Source organism: Chrysochloris asiatica, unplaced genomic scaffold, assembly GCF_000296735.1.
Source record: "Chrysochloris asiatica unplaced genomic scaffold, ChrAsi1.0 scaffold00198, whole genome shotgun sequence".
Lineage (NCBI taxonomy): Eukaryota > Metazoa > Chordata > Mammalia > Afrosoricida > Chrysochloridae > Chrysochloris > Chrysochloris asiatica.
The window spans coordinates 4,675,679-4,682,468 of record NW_006408716.1 but is presented as its reverse complement, the minus strand read 5'-3'; the positions used below and the strand labels follow the sequence as shown (position 1 = coordinate 4,682,468).

The following is a 6,790-nucleotide window of genomic DNA, read 5'->3' as shown; positions in this document are numbered from 1 at the left end:
CTTCCATGAATGTTGATGGTTGATCTGAGCAAAATTAAGTCTTCTACAACTTCAATCTTTTCTCCATTTATATGGATGTTGTTTTCTGGTCTATTAGTGAAGATTTGTATTTACTTTACATTGACGTGCAACCAACACCACCAAAAGCTCTTTGATCTTCATCAGTAACTATTTTAAGTCCTCTTTACTTTCAGCAAGCAAGGTTGTATTATTGCAATCCAACTTCTTGAGTTATTTGCTCAGCATACAGATTGAGTAAGTATGGTGAAAGCACACGGCTGGTGCACACCTTACCTAATTTTCAACCATTCAGTGTTTCCTTGTTTTGTTTGAACAACTGCCTTTTGGTCCATGTACAGGTTCCTGATGAGCACAATTAAATGTTCCCATACTCATTCTTGGCAATGTTGTCTATAGCTTGTCTTGATCTACACAATCAAAAGCCTTTGCATAGTCAATAAAGTACAGGAAAACATCTTTCTGGTATTCTCTGCTTTCAGCTAAGATCTATCTGACGTCATCAATGATATCCCTCAATCCACATCCTTGTCTGAATCTGGCTTGAAACTCTGGCCGTTCCCTGTTAATGTACTGTTGCAGCCATTTTTGACTTATGTTTACCAAAATTTTACTTGCATGTGATATTAATGATATTGTTCGATGATTTCTACATGCTATTGGGTCACCTTTCTTTGGAAGGGGCACAAATATGTCTATATTCCAATCAATAGGTCAGGTAGCTGTCTTCCAAATTCCTCAGCATAGATGAGTGAATGCCTCCAGTGACTCATCAATTTGTTGAAAGATTTAAATTTGTATCCATCAATTCCTGGTGCATTGTTCTTTGCCAGTGCTTTCAGTGCACTGTGGACTTCTTTCTTTTTTGAGTATCATTGGTTCGTGATCATATGCTACCTCTTGAAATGGCTGAACATCGACCATTTCTTTTTGGTACAGTGACTCGGTATATTCCTTCCATCTTCTTTGAATGTTTTCTGCACATTCAATATTTTTCCCATAGATCCTTCAATATTTCAAGTCGAGGCTTGTATTTTTCTTAGGTTCTTTCAACTTGAGAAATTTGGAATGTGTTCTTCAGGTGGGGTATGTCCAGTGTCATTTTATGTCTCTTGTGGACTTGTTTTAATTTTTTTATAGTTTCATCCTGAACTTGCATATGAGCAATTGATGATCTGTTCCACAGTCTGCCCCTACCCTTGTTTTGGCTGATGGATGGGAGTTTTTCAATAGTTCCTATCCACATATGTATTCAGTTTGATTTCCTTGTATTCCATATGGTGACATTCATGTTTGTAGTCATCTTTATATTGTTTAAAAAAGTATTGGTGCTGGCGGCCAGGAGGTAGGCTTACATAGTATTCCCTTTGGTTGTTTAAATTAGTATATATTCCTGAGCATTTTTGTGTGCATCCCCAACCCTCACTGCCATCCCCCAAAATAACAGAGGGAATGGAAGCAAATACTGTTGAACGATGATGCACCAAGGAAGTTGTACTCATTACAATGAAACAATGGTGTGAAGCTGATGTTCTCCCATGTAAACTATCACTCAGTTCACAATAAAATAATAATAATAATAATAACACCTGGCTGGAAACACAGGAAAACAACATCAACAACAAAAGTATAGACCAAAAAGGGGGAAAAATGCTAACCTTCAGTTGAACTACCACCAATGCTTCCCTCGAGAAAGAGCAAAAATTAAGAATAAAACACAACAAACTAGGGAGGGAGGGGGAGATATTGGCAATGAAGAAGTCATTTGTCTTGCAAAGTTATATCATATGAACTTCATCATTTCTGTCATCAAGGCCATATTTTCTGAGGACTAATAACTTCTTCCTCTTGGTTTCCAAACTTTGCATTCTTATCACCAGTAATGATTAATACATCTTGATTGCATGTTTGATCAATTTCTGACTGAAGAAGTTGGCAAAATTCTTCAATTTCATCATCACTGGCTTTAGTGGTTGGTGCATAAATTTGAATAATAGTGGTATTAATTGGTTTTCCTTGTAGGTGTATGGATATTGCCTATCACAGATAGTGTTGTACTTCAAGATAGATCTTGAAATGTTCTTTTTGATGGTGACTTTGTGCCATTGCTCTCCAACTTGTCATTCCCGGCGTAGTAAACCATCGGTTTGGCAGATTCAAAATGGCTGATAGCAGTTCATTTCAGCAGACTAATGCCTAGGGGAGAGATGTTTGTGCATTGCATTTCATTTTTGACAACTTCTAATTTTCCTAGATTCATACTTTGCACATTCCATGTTCTGATTATTAAGGGATGCTTATAGCTGTTTCTCTTAATTTTGAATTCTGTTCTATCATCAAATAAAGTTCTTGAATGCTTTACTTTATTTGTATCATCATGGTCATCTCTATTTTGAGGAGACAGCACTTTCCCAGTGGTATTCTGAATGCCTTCCAACCTGAGGGGCTCATCTTCTGGCAATTTTGTGGTGCTCTTCATCCTATTTCAATATTCTGGTGCTATCTGATAATGTTTTTCTGCTATTCTTAAGGTTTTAAGTGACTAAATAGTCTGAAATGATTCAGCTCTCTTTCTTCTCGGTGTGTCGTAGTCTGAAAACTCAGCTGAAACCTGTCCACCATGGGTGACCCTGCTGCTATTTATGATACTGGTGGCGTGGCTTCTAACATCACAGCAACACACAAACCACCACAGTACGACCAACTGACATACGAATGATGCATGTGTATTTGTCTATTTTTGTTGTTGTTGTTGTTTTTCAAGGACAAGTCTGTATTTATTTGGGGTGATTGTGTTTATAGCGTTGTACGTTTCTAATTGATTCTTTTCAAGTTCTGGAAAAAATGTCTTTAATTGTGCCTTTTTTGAGTTGTGTTAATGTTTTTGTATTTGTTGGTGTGTGCCTGTATCTACCCAGTTGTTTTTGTGATTCTGGCCCTGATCTCCATTTTTGATTCTCTGCAACTTTCTCCGTAGGCCTTGCCATTTCTGTGTATTCATCCGTGACATTTTCAGGGATATGGGTGTCTTATTATCACTTCAGTCTTCTCTTGGTCATTTCTAATGTAGACTTAAATGCTGAGTTGGGAAACTGGTTTTATTTGTGACTCTTCCTTCCTTAACCCACCAACCCCCTTTTAAGCTCAGCTTATGATTTTTATTTATTTTCTACGTTTTCCAATCTTATCCTGTTTTCTTCTTCTAATTCTCTATTATGACTTCATCAAAAATGTTGTTGTTGTTAAGCGTCGTGGAGTCGGTTCCGACTCATAGCGACCCTGTACAGGGTTTCCGAGGCTGTAAATCTATATGGGAGCGAAAAAACTCATCTTTCTTTCGAGGAATAGCTGGTAGTTTCAAACTGCTGACCTTGCGGTTCACAGCCCGATTCGTAACCACTACGCTACCAGAGCTCCTTCATCAACAATATGTTCTCTAAATTATTCTAAGTCCTGGTGTGGGGATGTAGGATCATCACTGGACTGCTAACTGCAATGTCCGGGTTCAAACCCATCCATGTGCTCTTTGGAAACCATGTACAGGATGCTGTGAATCAAAACTCACTCGAGGGTACAAACAAGCATGACTGATTCTGAAGATATTTTTACAGCATTGTACAATTGCTCTCTTTGCAGTCAGTTTCTCAGGCACTTTAACTCCATCACTCAGTAAGAAGCCACCATCACTGCTGTAGCACGTTAAAGCTTCTTTGCAAATTTCTCAAAGGGCACTGTGGTTTGCTAGTAGGGACTACATTTCCCAGGTTTCAACATTCCATTTCCGGTTTCTTTTCTTACTCACTGTCCTATTATTATGACTGTCAGTTCCTTTCAGTTTCTCTGATTCGATGTGGCTCAATGTTACAACATAACAGAATGCTGCCTGTGGTTCACTGTCCTCCTGGTCGCTGCCATTCCTGAGTCCACTATGCTAGGGGCTCATCTTCCAGACTTATATTGGAATATATTTTATTGTGATCCCCATAGGGTTTTTTATTGGTTTCATTTTTGGAAGTAGATTGGCAGACATCTTCTAGCCTCTCAGTCTGGAAGTTCTCCTGAAACCTTTTCATAAGGGTGATTCTGCTGGTATTGGAAATACTAGTGACAGAGATTCCAGAATTATAACAACATGAAGTCCACCATAGTATGTAAAACTAACAGATAGCTGGTGGGCCTGTCCTATAAATCTCTGCTTCTCTTGAATTGATTTAGAATATTTTTTGGGGGGAAAGATGTCTTAGGAAATGATGAGTTTTTTTAAGTTTTTATTGAGAATTATGTGGCTTTACATGGGAGAACATCAGTTTTACAGTCATCCTATCATTTCATTTTGTTTCACTGCAATGATTACAATCCCCCTCCATGCATCATCAAATAATCAAAGGGTACACCCCACAGGCCTGCCCCCCGGGCATCAGCACACAGCCCTTCTCCCTCCCTGAGTCCATCGGTCCACGTCATCTTCTCTGTCCCCATCCCTGGGTAGGGTCCTGTGCTCTGCTCTTCTCACTTGATGCTCCTGGGCTACAAAATCAATCACTCCCCACCTTTTGTCAAAAAACATCTACTTCTATATTTCCGACGCTCACAGTCAGTCCTGATGGCAATTATTCACTGTTGTAGCACAAGAGTCTTATCCCCGTTTCCTTTCGCCAGCCTGGTACCAACAGATTGGAAATCGTTCAGTGGAGATTCTACCTTCCCCTGCCCCATCTGGAACTAGGCTCCCTCTTGAAAGCTTGTCAGCCAGTCATAGCCCCCCTCCCCCATTTTGGGTAGCCAATGTCTAAGTTGCCCATCCCTGTCAACCCTGTGTACCGAGGGTGAGGGGTGGGGATGGAAGTAATCCTTACTGTAAAGATTTGTTCCCTTTTTTGAGCTACTACATCCATATGTATAGGTAAAGTTCATCAAATTGTAGTGGGTTACTCTTTTTTTGGGAAACAATGACTTTTACAAGATGTGTATAGATGTCAAGTGAAAAGTAAAACTGATGTCTATTCAAATACATATAAAAATATTGAGGTAAACAAAATCATTAAAAAAAAATAACAAAATTCTTTGCTGAATAGTTTCACAGAACTTTGGCAGTGTAGCTCTTTGAGGCAGCGCTAGACAACGCTCTTTGAGTGCATCTTGTACTGGGTTCCATAGACTACCTTTTGGGGACCTTACTTATTATAACATTGGGGAGATGTAGAAACGGGCTGCCCCAGGATCAGGAGCCATGGTGCACACTGTTCAGATTGTCACGGACCCTGGACCTCAATCTTGGGGATAAACAAGAGAGACAAGGTTGTGCTGTCTTCTGAAGAAAAAAAGCGTGTGGAATCCAGTTACTGTTTCTTAGGCCATAGCCATCAATGCAAATTCCTGTATTTCTTTACAATAGGAAACTATTGTCACTATCATCTTTTTTATATTATTGCTCTGTCTTCATAAATATTTTAGTTACAGGTTAAGGGAGACTGTGTTATCAGCCACTTTAAGAAAGACAAGACCTATGTGACTAGTGGATAAGGCTGGAAAATAACCCATACTGAACTTCCCGTCTGTAATCACTTGGAGATGTGCCAGCATTTACTTCTTCAAGACAACCTGACTTCTAGACCACAACAGTACTTACTGTCTGATGGTTTAAAACAGGTAAATGCAGGGCTTTATCTTGGGCTGCCTTGCCTTGCCCATGGCTCTGGGTTCAAGCAGCAGGCTCTGGCTACCCTCAGGCTCTTGCTGAGAAGTAAAACATTGGACTACTTAATTTCTATCAAAGATGGATTGAGGAAAACAATACTTGTATAGATGACCTGAAACTCTTCAATCTTCCCAGTCCTCTGGGTATTAATGTTTATAATCCGATATATCTAGCCATCGTATGAGAACTGCTTTCTTCCTCTAAGACCTGTCTCATCAAAAATTTCTTGGTGTGATGTCATTGGTTGACATTGAGGGATAGTGTTGAAGCCCATTTATAAAACCTGTGATTGACTCTATCGTGAGTCTGATCTTGAAATCATTCACTGCCTGGCTCTGACATGCTTTCTCTGCAGCCCGGATGCCCCAAGTCTCGGTCTCAGGGATGGAAATAGCGATGCTTGTTTATGCCCTATGATATTATAAATCATGTAAATGATTAGGTTACCGATCACATTAAGTGGCTAAGATGATGAGTAACAGAGCAGTGACTTAAATGATTATGGCAGACTGAAAGAGGCTAACAAAGTAACCTCAGTGGAGGAAAATCTACAGCCTTCATATAAGTATAAACAATCAATCGAAACGCCAACCTTGACAGATAGAGTAAGTCAAGATTTCCAGAAATGTGTTCTGAGTAACGGTACTTTAAGAGATGATTCCTGAAACATGAGGCTGGAGAATGCTGTAGATTAAATCTATCTTATGGTGATTTACAGCTTATATTAACATATTAAAAGTTTGTGGTAAAGAAAACTTTTAAATTTGTGTTGCATCCATTTTTCTTCCAACATCAGTTTATCACAAGACTTCATTGTTCTGTTGTTGTTATTATACCTTGTGGGACCTAAGAGCATTTGAAATGTGCTCTGTAGAACACTTTAGAAACTGTCAGGTGAAATTATCCAATCTAAGGCAAATGAGCCTTTCCTTACACAGTGGGCTATTTCCTGCTGTCAGAATGCTTTATTTCCCCTTTCTTTCATATGTTGTTGTTGTTGTCAGGTGCCAACAAGTCGGAACTGACTCATAGCGACCCCATGCACAGCAGAACTAAACAATGTCCGATCCTGGG

At 39.4% G+C, this 6,790-nt stretch overlaps 1 protein-coding gene across 1 annotated transcript in view; it reads left to right on the top strand.

Moving 5' to 3' along the window:
• Window positions 1–6,790, top strand: part of GRID1 (glutamate receptor, ionotropic, delta 1) — a 1,105,771-nt gene that overhangs the window by 771,286 nt on the left and 327,695 nt on the right. The gene's annotated exons all lie outside the window — the stretch shown is intronic.